Genomic DNA, 13039 nt, shown 5'->3' with positions numbered 1-13039 from the left:
TTTAAGAGAGAATTCATTAGGCATACAGTTCTAAAATGATTGCACAGCATTGTTTTAGATTTCTAAGGCATCTTAATGATAATGATGGTCTCAAATGTCATTAAGAATATATCGTTTGGTATATAATCTCTTATCATCACTTACATTTCTGTTTATGCAAAGGCTTTTAAATGTTCTCTTCTTACATCATCTAAACCTGAATATTTTCCTGTACAATGCATTCTTTACCTTCAATATCATAATGTTTGGTCCATCGTTTGCCTCTTTATCTTGAGGGATCCCAGCATTAGTAGAACCATTATCAGCACCTGCTCTCTGAAAGAAATGGGTGTGGTGGTTATGATCTATATTGTTGAACTCAGCATCGAGTCCATAAAATTGTAAAGTGAAAATCTATCAATATCAGTGCTAATGGTTCAGAGTCAAACTGCCTACTAACAATTATTGCTGGAGTTCACACACTTATTATTTCCTTATAAGGGATGCAGTAGCAATACAAATTCTAAAACAAAAGTACAACAAACAAGTAAATGTTCAATCAATTCAATGCCACTTTAGAAGAAAATTTGACAGCTACCTTACAACGCTTACTGCTTGATAAGTGGAAGCTAGTTATGTTGCAAAATTTCATGTCTCCCTTGGTTTTTCTTCTTCCCCGTTAAGGGTGCTTATTGATTCAAGAGGACTCAACATAACTATGCATCAACATTACTGTACACAAATTCCTCATGCCATTAATTGTGCAGTAGGTGAAAGCGAGGACTGAATGCTGGAGATCAGAGTCAAGATTAGAGAGTGGAAAAGCACAGGACAGGCAACATCTGAGAAGCAGGAAAATCGATGTTTCAGGCAGGAGTCCTTCATCAGGAATGAGGCTAGAAGTCTCCGGGGTGGAGAAATAAATGGGAGAGGGGTGGGCTGTGGAGAAGGTAAATAAGAGTGCAATAGGTGGATGGAGGTGGGGATGAAGGTGATAGGTCGGAGAGGAGGGTGGAGCAGGGTGGGAAGGAAGATTGACAGGTAGGACAGGTCATTAGGATGGTGCTGAGCTAGCAGGTTGGAATTGGGGTAAGGTGTGGGGAGGGGAAAATGAGGAAACTGGTGAAGTCCACATTGATGCCCTGGGGTTGAGGGGTTCCGAGGTGGATGATGAGGCATTCTTCCTCCAGGCATTGGGTGGTGAGGGAGTGGCAGTGGAGGAGGCCCAGGGCCTGCATATCCTAGGCAGAGTGGGGGGGTAGAGTTGAAATGTTCGGCCACGGATGGTGGGTTTCATTGGTGCGGGTGTCCCGGACATGTTCCCTAAAGCACTCTGCGAGAAGGTATCCAGTCTCCCCAATGTAGAGGAGATCGCATCGGGAGCAACACATACAATAAATGACATTTGTGGAAGCGCGGGTGAACCTTTGATGGATGTGGAAGGCTCCTTTGGGGCCTTGGATGGAGGTGAGAGGGGACGTGTGGGCGCAGGTGACCATCTTGAAGCTAATTCGACTTTGAATGCATATTTGTGGTATGTGTTTTACAGCTGACTCCATGAAACCATATTATCCATTAACCATCCTCACAAAAGGAAACATAGGAATGGCTTATTTAGTACAGTATATATTCACAACCCAATACCATACTAGCTCCTCTTTGCCATCCCATCAAATTCCATTCATCAGATTTTTTACCTCACTACAAACATAATCTAAACTGGCACTTCAGCACAGCACTGGGGCAACCGAAACAGACATTAACTCAGGCACAGTCTGCTACTGGTGGGATACACAATTTAAAAAAGAACAGTTCTCCCAACATCAACAAGTCAATGCCAACATTTATTCATGAACGAAAAGCAGTTGGCTGGGCAATAATCTCATTATTGATTTTGAACATTGTTGTGAATAAATTGACTGCTTTACTTACCTGCATAAAAACAACAATAGCTCGGGTTCAGTAAGTCTTTCATTGAAAAATAAATTCTTCATAATGTCTTGAGATTGGAGATGGCAGTAAATACATGCAAATTCTTTGCGATGTAGGGGGTGGTATGGTGGATCAGTGGTTAGCACTGCTGCCTCACAGTACCAGGGTAGACAGGCAAGAGGCTGGAAGAACGGATTCAATTCCATTCTCAGGTGACGTGTGTGGAGTTTGCACATTCTCCCCGTATCTGCATGGGTTTCTCCCAGGTGCTCTGTTTTCCTCCCACAGTCCAAAGATGTGCAGGTTAGGTAGATTAGCCATGAGAAATGTGGTGTTACGGGATATAGTGGGATTTGGGTCTGTGTGGGATGCTCGCAGGGGTCAGTACAGACTTAATGGGATAAATGGCCTCCTTCTGTCCTGCAGGGATTCGACGTTCCATGACCTTTTCCTTCAGAGATGGAGTAACACAAGAAGTGCATTATGGTCACTAGGCAGAATAAGTATTGTAGTTCCCTCATTGTTAGGATTCAAAATACAATTTCTTGATTTGCTGGTTACACCAAACTGGGTGTCGCCAACAGTGAGGAAAACTGAGAAAGCAGAGGTGGACACATTCTTGCTATGAACAGGGTGATAGCTTATCAGAGGTTTGCAGGAACATGGAGTTAGGATTACAATCACATCAGCCATGATCTTTTTATTTGGTGGAACAGGCTCAAAATGTCAAAGACCTGTTCTTGCTCCTAACTCAAATGACAATTACGAGACAGTTAATGAACTTGCAAAATGGGCAAATGATTGGTGAATGAAATGTGACATTTTACAGTTTTTGAAAAACAAGATGGTCACCTATTATTTGGAAAATAAGAATACAGATGGAGCAGGGGAGCAGACGGATCAGGAAAACAAGTTTTCAAAATCACTGAAAGCAGCAAAGTTAATCAGCACATTTACGAAAGGAGGAAACCAAAGACTAAGGTTTAGTTCTGGAGGGACAGAATTGAAGACCAGAGAAAATCGCACTCAATACAAATCTAACCATGAATGGAATATTATGGATAGCTTTTGTCACCATGATGTAAAAACAATTCGGAGACACTGGAGAGATTATAAAAATAGATTTACAAGATTAAAATCAGAACTGCAAAATTAAACCAACTAGGAGGATAAACAGGCTAGCTCTCTTTTCTCGAGGGGTGAAAAGGCAGAAAGATCTTCAACATTATAAATAATTTTGATAGAAGTAGATGTAGACATTCCAAGAAATTACACAGGAAATTGTGAAAGAAAAGATTTCTCAATCTAGCATTATAAGAATGTGGCATTTACTGCCACTGGAAATTACTGAGATGCACAGCATTTAAGCAAAAGCGAGATAAGCAGATGAGGGAAGAGATTATACAGGTAGATGACCAAGTTGGAAAAATATTTGAGTGGCATAAAAATGCAGGGATGGATTAGTTCAGCTGGCTGTACCACTTCTGTGCTGTAAATTCTATGGAACTCTGCATAACCTTCAATACTCTAATATAACAATTCAATCTTATCAAGTCACGCCACAAAAATGGTGTCGCTCACATCCTTCTGCTAAATCCTTTCTCCAGTCTCTCTCTCTCTCTGGCTTGATATTTTTCCAAAAGTGTGGAACTCAGAGTCAAGCATAATTCTCTATCTGAGCCTGAAACAAAGGTTTAATGTGAACTTTTTTTTGCCTCAGATTATAAAAGTCAAGGATGCTGAATGCCTTTTAAAACAGCCTTCATGATTTGCTCTGCCAACTTCATTTGATTTTTTTATGCACACCCAAGTTGGGTTTGTTCAATAAAATAGTTTTGAAAATTATGACTTTCATTCTCTCTTCGTTCTTCCAACCAACAGGATCACTGCATATTTAGCTGAGATAAATTTCATCTCACATGCATCTGCCTATCGCAGTTGATGTCCGTATCCTCGTAAAGTGTGTCATTATCCTCTCATTATTTCCTACAGTTAAAGTTGTGTCATTGCAATATTTTATACTATACCCTGTGATACCAAAGTCAAGGACATTGATATACTTCAAAAGGAGCAAAAATATTGATCTTCATGTATTTCCCTCAGTCTGAAAAATGACAATTTTTCTGTTCCACTGCCAGTTTTATTTCCATGCAACATCTTTAATCTCACGAGTTCCAAATCTATTACGTGGCATTTTGTCAAATGCCTTTGAAAGTCCAACCACAACACCCTCTTTCACTTGAGTGATTTATTATCTATTAAAAACAAACACCATTCAGATTAATGGAATGCTTATTACACAGAAAGAGGCCATTTGACTCATTGAGACCGTATTGGCACTTTTCAAGAGCAATTCACTCAGAGGAAACCTGCCCCATCCTCAAACCCTGTATCACTCTAATAATTACCCAAATCCTGTTTGAAAGCCACCATCGAATCTGCCTCCACCACACTCTCAATCAATGCACTCCAGACCCTAAACATATTGCTTCTTTTGCCAATTGCCACAAATGTGTGCCCTCTGATTCTTGATCCTTTCACTCATGAAAGATTTTTGCCCTATCTACATGATTATGAATATGTCTATCAGATCTGCTTTCTACCTTCTCTCTGACAACAGTCCCAGGACATGTATTTTAGTGGTTCCCAAACTGTAGCTTGCAATGGGGGTATGGGAGCAACAGCATGAGCTCCCTCTCTTCCAAGGCAGCATTTGTGCACCAACTGTGCTCAAGCAAAACAGGCAAGAGAACTGGGGGTGTAGCTCAAAAGAAACTTTTACCCTAAACAGAGCGCTCAATGACGAGGGGCATAGAGTTAATGTAAAGGGAAGGAGGTTCAGAGGGATTGTGAAGAAACATTTTTTTCATCCAGATGGTGGTGGGAATCTGGAACAAACTGCCTGTAAGGGTGATAGAGGAAGAAACTGCCATAACATTAAAATGTATTTAGATGTGCAATTGTGATAATGCTATTAGCATTAGCAGTGACTGGACCAATGAGGTGTTCCTGAAAAGGACTCATGGCAGCATCAGAGTAGAGTTTGAGCCGGTGCAGTACCCAGCGGCATCGGCGGTTTTTGCATTGGCAAGATCCATTGAGGAACTATAGACCAGTGAGCCTGATGTCAGTGGTGGGAAAGTTGTTGAGGGAGTCCTGAGGGACAGGATTTACACGTATTTGGAAAGGCAAGGACTGATTTAGGGATAGTCAACATGGCTTTGTGCATGGGAAATCATGTCTCATGAACTTGATTGAGTTTTTTGAAAAAGTAACAAAGAGGATTGATAAGGGCAGAGCAGTGAATGTGATCTCTTTGGACTACACTCAGGTGTTCGACAAGGTTCCCCATGGGAGACTGGTTAGCAAGGTTCGATCTCATGGAATACAGGAAGAACTAGCCATTTGGATACAGAACTGGCTCGAAAGTAGATGTCAGAGGGTGGTGGTGGAGGGTTGTTTTTCAGACTGGAGGCCTGTGACCAGTGGAGTGCCACAAGGATTGGTGCTGGGTCCACTACTTTTCATCATTTTTATAAATGATTTGGATATGAACATAGGAGGTATAGTTACTAAGTTTGCAAATGACACCAAAATTGGAAGTGTAGTGGACAGCTAGTAAGGTTACCTCGGATAACAATGGGATCTTGATCAGATGGGCCAATGGGCTGAGGAGTCGCAGATGGAGTTTAATTTAGATAAATGTGAGGTGCTGCATTTTGGGAAAGCAGATCTTAGCAGGACTTATACACATAATGGTAAGGTCCTGGGGAGTGTTGCTGAACAAAGAGTGCAGGTTCATAGCTCCTTGAAAGTAAAGTCACAGGTAGATAGGATAATGAAGAAGGCATTTGGTATGCTTTCCTTTATTGGTCAGAGTATTGAGTATAGGAGTTGAGAGGTCACGTTACAGCTATACAGGACGCTGGTTTGGCCACTTTTGGAATATTGCACGCAATTCTGGTCTCCTTCCTATTAAAAGGATGTTGTGAAACTTGAAAGGGTTCAGAAAAGATTTACAAGGATGTTGCCAGGGTTGGAGGGTTTGAGCTACAGGGAGAGGCTGAATAGACTGAAGCTGTTTCCCTGGAGTGTTGAAGGCTGAGGGGTGACCTTATAGAGGTTTATAAAATCATGAGGGGCATAGATAGGATAAATAGACAAAGTCTTTTCCCTGGGGTGGGGTGGTGCAGAACCAGAGTGCATAGGTATAGGGTGAAGGGGGAAAAGATATAAAAGGGAACTAAGAGGCAACATTTTCACGCCACAGCTGCCAGAGAAAGTGGTGAAGACAGGCACAACTGCAACATTTGGATGGATATTTGAATAGGAAGGGTTTAGAGGGATATGGGTGGGTGCTGGCAAATGGGACTAGATTAGGTTGGGATATCTGGTCGGTATGGACGTTGGACCGAACGGCCTGTTTTTGTGCTGTACATCTCTGTGACTGTATGATGCTGTATGAGGAGCAGTTGAGTGCAATGCAAGAATAAACATTCCACTTTCTCCAATCTGGTCACAACACAACACCCACTTGAAACAAACAAACATGCTGTCTGTGTTGATTCCTGTTGCTGAGAAGTGATCTTTGCAGGAAGGTTATTATTGCAATTGTTCCACATTTCCACAGTTTTCATTGTTTTTCCCACCAACTACAGCAGGGATACTTTGTTTTTCAGAAGAAATTATGGTTACAGTCCCAGAAACCCTTCAACAACAAATTGTATCTAATTTCTGGTGGAATTTTCAACAGAAGACACAAAAGGATATGACAATGGTAATAAACTTTAACTCTGCAAGTGGAAAATTCTTCTTCCCTAAGGGAAGGTACAAATAATTATTTGTGACCACACCCCAAACACTCAAATATAAGCTAGAAAAAAGGACTTATTTTTGCTCCCAACAGCCTCAAAGTAGTTCTGCTCCTTTGCTGGTTGCTTTGTGGATTATGAGTCTTTGTATTTAATTTATTTCTACAATGTCCCACAAATTGAAAATGCTTACATCGAAGAGGAAGTGGGCGAGCAGGAGAAAAGTGACGGAAAAGCAAACTTAATTCATAGCTACTACAAAGTAATTTGGCCAACAGAAAGAGAAAGAAGAAAACAGAAATAGCGCATGAGAAATGAAAAAGAGAGTGAGATAAAAACCGAGGGTGAAAGAGAATGAGAGACTCACATTTATAAGCTCCAGTTAAAGAGTTACAAATCTTACAGACAAATATGGTCTGGACATCTGCACCAAATCACTGAAACACAAATGCAAAAGACTTGTAACTAAACATTTCGAATCAAAGTAATCTCAACTTTTCGAGCAGAAGTTCAAATTCAAAATTTGCATTTACAAAGCTTAGTAACATAAAGATTGGTAAGGATAGCAGACTGTGTGTGTGTAGGGGAGCAAATCCTGGCAAAATGAATGGAACACACCAGATACGCATTTATTACAGATACTTAGGAAGTGAAGCATATTGCAAAGAACAACATAAAAAGCAGTATCATCGAAAAGGCACTGCTTTGAGAAAGGTACAACAGTAGAAGGACCAATGTACAAATCTTTGAAGGTAGTCAGGCAAATTGGCAAGCTGGTTAAGAAAGCACAAGGTGTACTTGTCTTTATGAATAGGAGCTTTGAATGCAAAAACACGAGGAATTCATAATAAAACCTAATATATCACTGGTTATGCCTCAGCTGGATTATTGCATACAACTCTGACCAATATACTCGAGAATGGTTAAAGGTCTTGGAGAGGGTGAAAGGAAGTTTACTAAAATAATAACAGGGCGGCAAGATTTCAGTTATCTGGAGAGATTGGAGAAACTGGATTGTTTTCCATTGAGTAAGAGAAAATTAAAAGACGACTCAATGGAACTCCAGTACTGCAAATTCTTAAAGGTTTGACAGAGAAAATTGGAAGAGGTTAGTAAATGGTTGGATAACTAAAAGCATATAGAATTAAGAAAATTTCAAAGACAACTGGAGGGGAAATGGGTAGACATTACTTTCCCCCAAACAGAATTGTTATGATCTGTACCATACTCACTTAAAAAGGGTGAAGGAAGCAGATACCAAATGAAATTCAAAAGCAGATGCACATTCGTGTGAAGAGTGGGGGGAGAATTTGCAGAGTTGGGTGGAGAAGTCTACAGAACTAAATTGGACAGCTCAGCATGGACATGACTGACCAGACAGCCTTCTTCTGTAACGTAAAACTCTACGATTCTTTATAAGTAAAAAAATGGTTATTTGCAAAACTGATAAAATCATATTGATTAAACTGAAGCAGTGATCGAAGTTTGTTACCAATTAAATAATTGTTAGAATTAAATGAAAAAATGCGTCAAGCATTGCAGTTAACAAAATTAGTGACCCAATCTTGTCTACCTGAACTGTAAATTATTCTGGGATTTATGTCAGATAGAATTTGGAACACCATCAAGTAGTTCCTCATGGGACACTGGTTAGCAACGTTAGATCTCATGTAATACAGGGAGAACTAATGTGGGCGGCACGGTGGCACAGTGGTTAGCACTGCTGCCTCACAGCGCCAGAGACCCGGGTTCAATTCCCGTCTCAGGCGACTCTCTGTGTGGAGTTTGCACATTCTCCCCGTGTCTGCGTGGGTTTTGCTCCGGGTGCTCCGGTTTCCTCCCACAATCCAAAAAAATGTGCAGGTCAGGTGAATTGACCATGCTAAATTGTCCGTAGTGTTAGGTGAAGGGGTAAGTGTAGGAGTATGGGTCTGGGTGGTATACGCTTCGGCGGGTCGGTGTGGACTTGTTGGGCCGAAGGGGCTGTTTCCACACTGTAACTAATCTAATCTAATCTAATCTAAAATAAAAACTAGCCATTTGGGTACAGAACTGGCTTGAATGTTGAAGACAGAGTAGTAGTGGAGAGATGCTTTTCACACTGGAGGCCTGTGACCAGTGGTGTGCCACATGGATCGGTTCTGGGTCCACTACTTTTCATCATTTATATAAATGATTTGGATTTGAACATAGGAGGTATTGTCAGTAAGTTTGCAGATTACACCAAAATTGGGAGGTGTAGTGGACAGCGAAGAAGGTTACCTCAGAGTACAATGGAATCTCGATCAGATGGGCCAATGGGCTGAGAAGTGGCAGACGGATTTTACTTTAGATAAATGCAAGATGGTGCATTTTGGAAAAGCAAATCAGAACAGGATTTATACACTTAATGGGAAGGTCCTGGGGACTGTTGCTGAACAAAGAGACCTTGGGGTGCAAGTTCATAGCTCCTTGAAAGTAGAGGCGCAGGTAGATAGGATAGTGAAGAAGGCTTTCCTTTATTGGTCAGAGCATGGAGTATAGGATTTGGGAGGTCATGTTGCAGCTGTACAGGACATTGGTTAGGCCACTTTTGGAACATTGCGTGCAATTCTGGTCTCCTTCATTCTGAGGGGCATGGATAGGATAAACAGGCAAGGTCTTTTCCCTGGGTTGGGGAAGTCCAGAACTAGATGGCATAGGTTCAAGGTGAGAGGGGAAGATATAAAAGCGACCTAAGGGGCACCTTTTTCATGCAGAGGATGGTGCATGTATGGAATGAGCTGCCAGAGGAAGTGGTGGGGGCTGGGACAATTACAGCATTTAAAAGGTATCTGGATGGGTATATGAAAAGGAAGGGTTTAGACGGATATGGGCCAAATGTTGGCAAATGGGACTAGATTAGGTTGGGATACCTGGTCAGCATGGACGAGCTAGACCGAAGGATCTGTTTCTGTGCTGTACATCTCTATGACTCTATGTGGGGTATTACAAAGTCGGAGCTGAAGTAGGCTATTCATCTCTCCAAGCTTGCTCTGCTAATCAGTACAGAATTGTGGGTAATCTGATTTTAAATTCTACAGTCCCATGTCGACCTGATAAGCCTGAACACATTATCAAACAAGAAGCTCTCTATCTTGGCCTTAAAAATATTCAATAATCTGCCTCCTGAGGGAAAGTTCCAATGTCTTGCTGCACTGTCAGCAAAAAGAAATCCTCTCATCTCTGTCTGAAATAGAGACATTCTAACCTTAAAAACAAAGAACTGTGGATGCTGGAGATCTGAAACAAAAACAAAAAATGCTGGAGAAGCTCAGCAGATCTGGCAGTATCTGTGGAGAGAGAAACAGGGTTAACGTTTTGAGTCCTGTGCTGCCAGACCTGGTCTTAAAATGTCGACCTGGCTTTCTCTCCACAGCTATCAGACCTGCAGAGTTTCTCCAATTCTTTCTGTGTTTGTTGTAAAACAATATACTCTAGTTCTGGTCTCCTCAACAGCAAGCATCATTTCCATGTTCACCTTGTCAAGGCCATTCGGGAAATGAAACTTCAAATAAATCACACCTCACTCTTCCAAATTCTACTGTAAATAAACCTAGTCTATCTAAGCTTTCTAATAAGCAGCCAGCTCATTTCGAGTCATGGAGATGTATAGCACGGAAACAGACCCTTGGTCCAACCTGTCCATGCCGACCAGATATCCCAACCCAATCTAGTCCCATCTACCATCACCCGGCCCATATCCCTCCAAACCCTTCCTATTCATATACCCATCCAGATGCCTTTTAAATATTGCAATTGTACCAGCCTCCACCACTTCCTCTGGCAGCTCATTCCACACATTTACAACAATGTGTGAAAACATTGCCCTTCAGGTCTCTTTTATGTCTATTTATCCTATCCATGTCCCTTATAATTTTATAAACCTCTATAAGGTCACTCCTCAGCTTCCGACACTCCAGGGAAAACAGCCCCAGCCTGTTCAGCCTCCCTCTATAGCTAAATTCCTCCAACCCTGGCAACATCCTTGTAAATCTTTACTGAACGCTTTCAAGTTTCACAACATCTTTCTAATAGGAAGGAGACCAGAACTGCACGCAATATTCCAACATTGGCCTAACCAATGTCTTGTACAGTTGCAACATGACTTCCCAACTCCTGTACTCCATACTCTGTCCAATAAAGGAAAGCATACCAAACGCCTTCTTCACTATCCTATTTACGTGCAACTCCACTTTCAAGGAGATATGAACCTGCACTCCAAGGTCTCTTTGTTCAGCAACACTTCTTCAGACCTTCCCATGAAGTGTATAAGTCCTGCTAACATTTGCTTTTCCAAAACGCAGCACCTCCCATTTATCTGAATTAAACTCCATCTGACACTTCTCAGCCCATTGGCCCATCTGATCAAGGTCCCATTGTAATCCGAGATAATCTTCTTTGCTGTCCACTACACCTCAATTTTGGTGCCATCTACAAGCTTTCTAACTATACCTCTTATGCTCACATCCAACTCATTTATATAAATGAAAAGTAGAGGACCCAGCACCGATCCTTGTGGCACTCCACTGTTCAGAGGCCTCCAGTCTGAAAAACAACCCTCCATCACCCTCTGTCTTCTACCTTTGAGCCAGTTCTGTATCCAAATGGCTAGTTCTCCTTGTATTCCATGAGATCTAACCTTGCTAATCAGTGTCCCATGGGGAACCTTGTCAAACGCCTTACTGAAGTCCATATAGATCACATCTACCGCTCTGCCCTCGTCGATCCTCTGTTACTTCTTCAAAAAACTCAATCAAGTTTGTGAGACATGATTTCCCATGTACAAAGCCATGCTGACTATCCCTAATCAGTCCTTGCCTTTCCAAATACATGGACATCCTGTCCCTCAGGATCCCCTCCAACAACTTGCCCACCACCGATGTCAGGTTCATTGGTCTTTGGTTCCCTGGTTTGTCCTTACCACCTTGTTTAAACAATGTTGCACCACATTAGCCAACCTCCAGGTCTGGTTGACCTGCTCTTTGGAGGGTCGGTGTGCGCTCAACTGGCCAAATGGCCTGCTCCCACACTATAGTGATTCTATAAAAGTGATTAATTTAAATTGGAAAATGTTGACAGCCTTGCATTAACCCCTGCAGGACTCAACTTGTCACATCCTGCTGATCTGAAGGAAAAATATTTATGTATACTGTTTTCTGCTAAGCAGGCAATCTTCTATCCATGTTACTCCAGTGTCTGAAATCTATAAAATTTAAGCTTGGATAAGATAAGAATACAAATGAAAGCATGTAGCATTAGTAATGGACTAAACTGTAGCTCTTACATTTTAAGGTCTGCTTCTGATATCTTGAAAAACCCTTGGCTCCTTCAAGTTGCAATTTGGTAACAACTGATGTTGAATAAAGACAATTGTTCAGGTTACATTGAGCTGTGTTACAAAATATTAGCAATCATATACCATTTTTAAGCAATAAGACTTCCCAAAATACTGAACAAGTGGCCTTTTGGCTAGTAATCCAGCAACAGACAGCCATGCCAAGATTTGAACATGGAATCTGGGTATTCCTTATGGGCTAAGTACTACATCTCTTAATATAGTTATTCACACAACTACTGAGTAGAAAACATATCAATGATTTTTGTTAAATCTAATGCAAATAGAAGTAATTTCAAGATGGGTTACATTGTTAACAAAATGCTTAACTGTGTTCTCAATATTTAGGGTGTGTCATTAAAAAATAATGACTAAAATGCTTCTTACCATACCTTCAAATATCAAGGTCAGCAAAATTTTAAGGCCAAGGAAAAATCACAGGATCAGCCACACCCACATTATACTTAATGGTAAGTTTAACAGAGGACTTGCCATTGAAAATCTTATGGCTCAGCAGATTATTCAAACTCCCTTTGTCTTGGTCAAGCTTCTATTTCTTTCTTATGGGCTTATCGAACTTCCTTTCAAATACATTTCTGTATTTTGCCTCAATTACCAGGCTTCTGGTAGCACATGATTTTAGAGGATTAAAGTGTTTGCCCTGAATTCTCTATTTGATTTAGTAATGACTTTCTTCGTAATTATGAGTCATAGTTTTAACATTTTTTTGCAAGTTGAATGATTTTCCCGAAGTCTATTCTATTAAACACTTCCACTAAAGTGATTAGGCCTCCCCTCTAAGTTCTTAAAAGACTGAGCTGCAACTGTCAGTTTTACCTGATAGGCTCCTTGGATGCTGCCTGAACTGCTGTGCTCTTCCAGCACCACTAATCCAGAATCTGGTTTCCAGCATCTGCTGTCATTGTTTTTACCTAGTTTTACCTGATATAGATTCTAAGAG

The 13039-nt window shown here is 41.1% G+C and overlaps 1 protein-coding gene across 4 annotated transcripts in view; it reads right to left on the bottom strand.

Moving 5' to 3' along the window:
- Nucleotides 1-13039, bottom strand: part of deptor (DEP domain containing MTOR-interacting protein) — a 123203-nt gene that overhangs the window by 102489 nt on the left and 7675 nt on the right. Inside the window, exon 2 of one of the 4 annotated variants that reach the window (XM_043688971.2) lies at nucleotides 229-315. The exons of the other annotated variants lie outside the window; for them this stretch is intronic. The gene's annotated coding sequence lies outside the window, so the exon portion shown is untranslated. The remainder of the gene's footprint in view (nucleotides 1-228; nucleotides 316-13039) is intronic. 4 annotated transcript variants of the gene reach the window in all.

This window comes from Chiloscyllium plagiosum, unplaced genomic scaffold (assembly GCF_037043375.1).
Source record: "Chiloscyllium plagiosum isolate Xiang-an unplaced genomic scaffold, Cpla_swu_hap1 HiC_scaffold_4, whole genome shotgun sequence".
Lineage (NCBI taxonomy): Eukaryota > Metazoa > Chordata > Chondrichthyes > Orectolobiformes > Hemiscylliidae > Chiloscyllium > Chiloscyllium plagiosum.
Note: the sequence above shows the minus strand (reverse complement) of the source record. Positions and strands in the feature narration are given on the sequence as shown.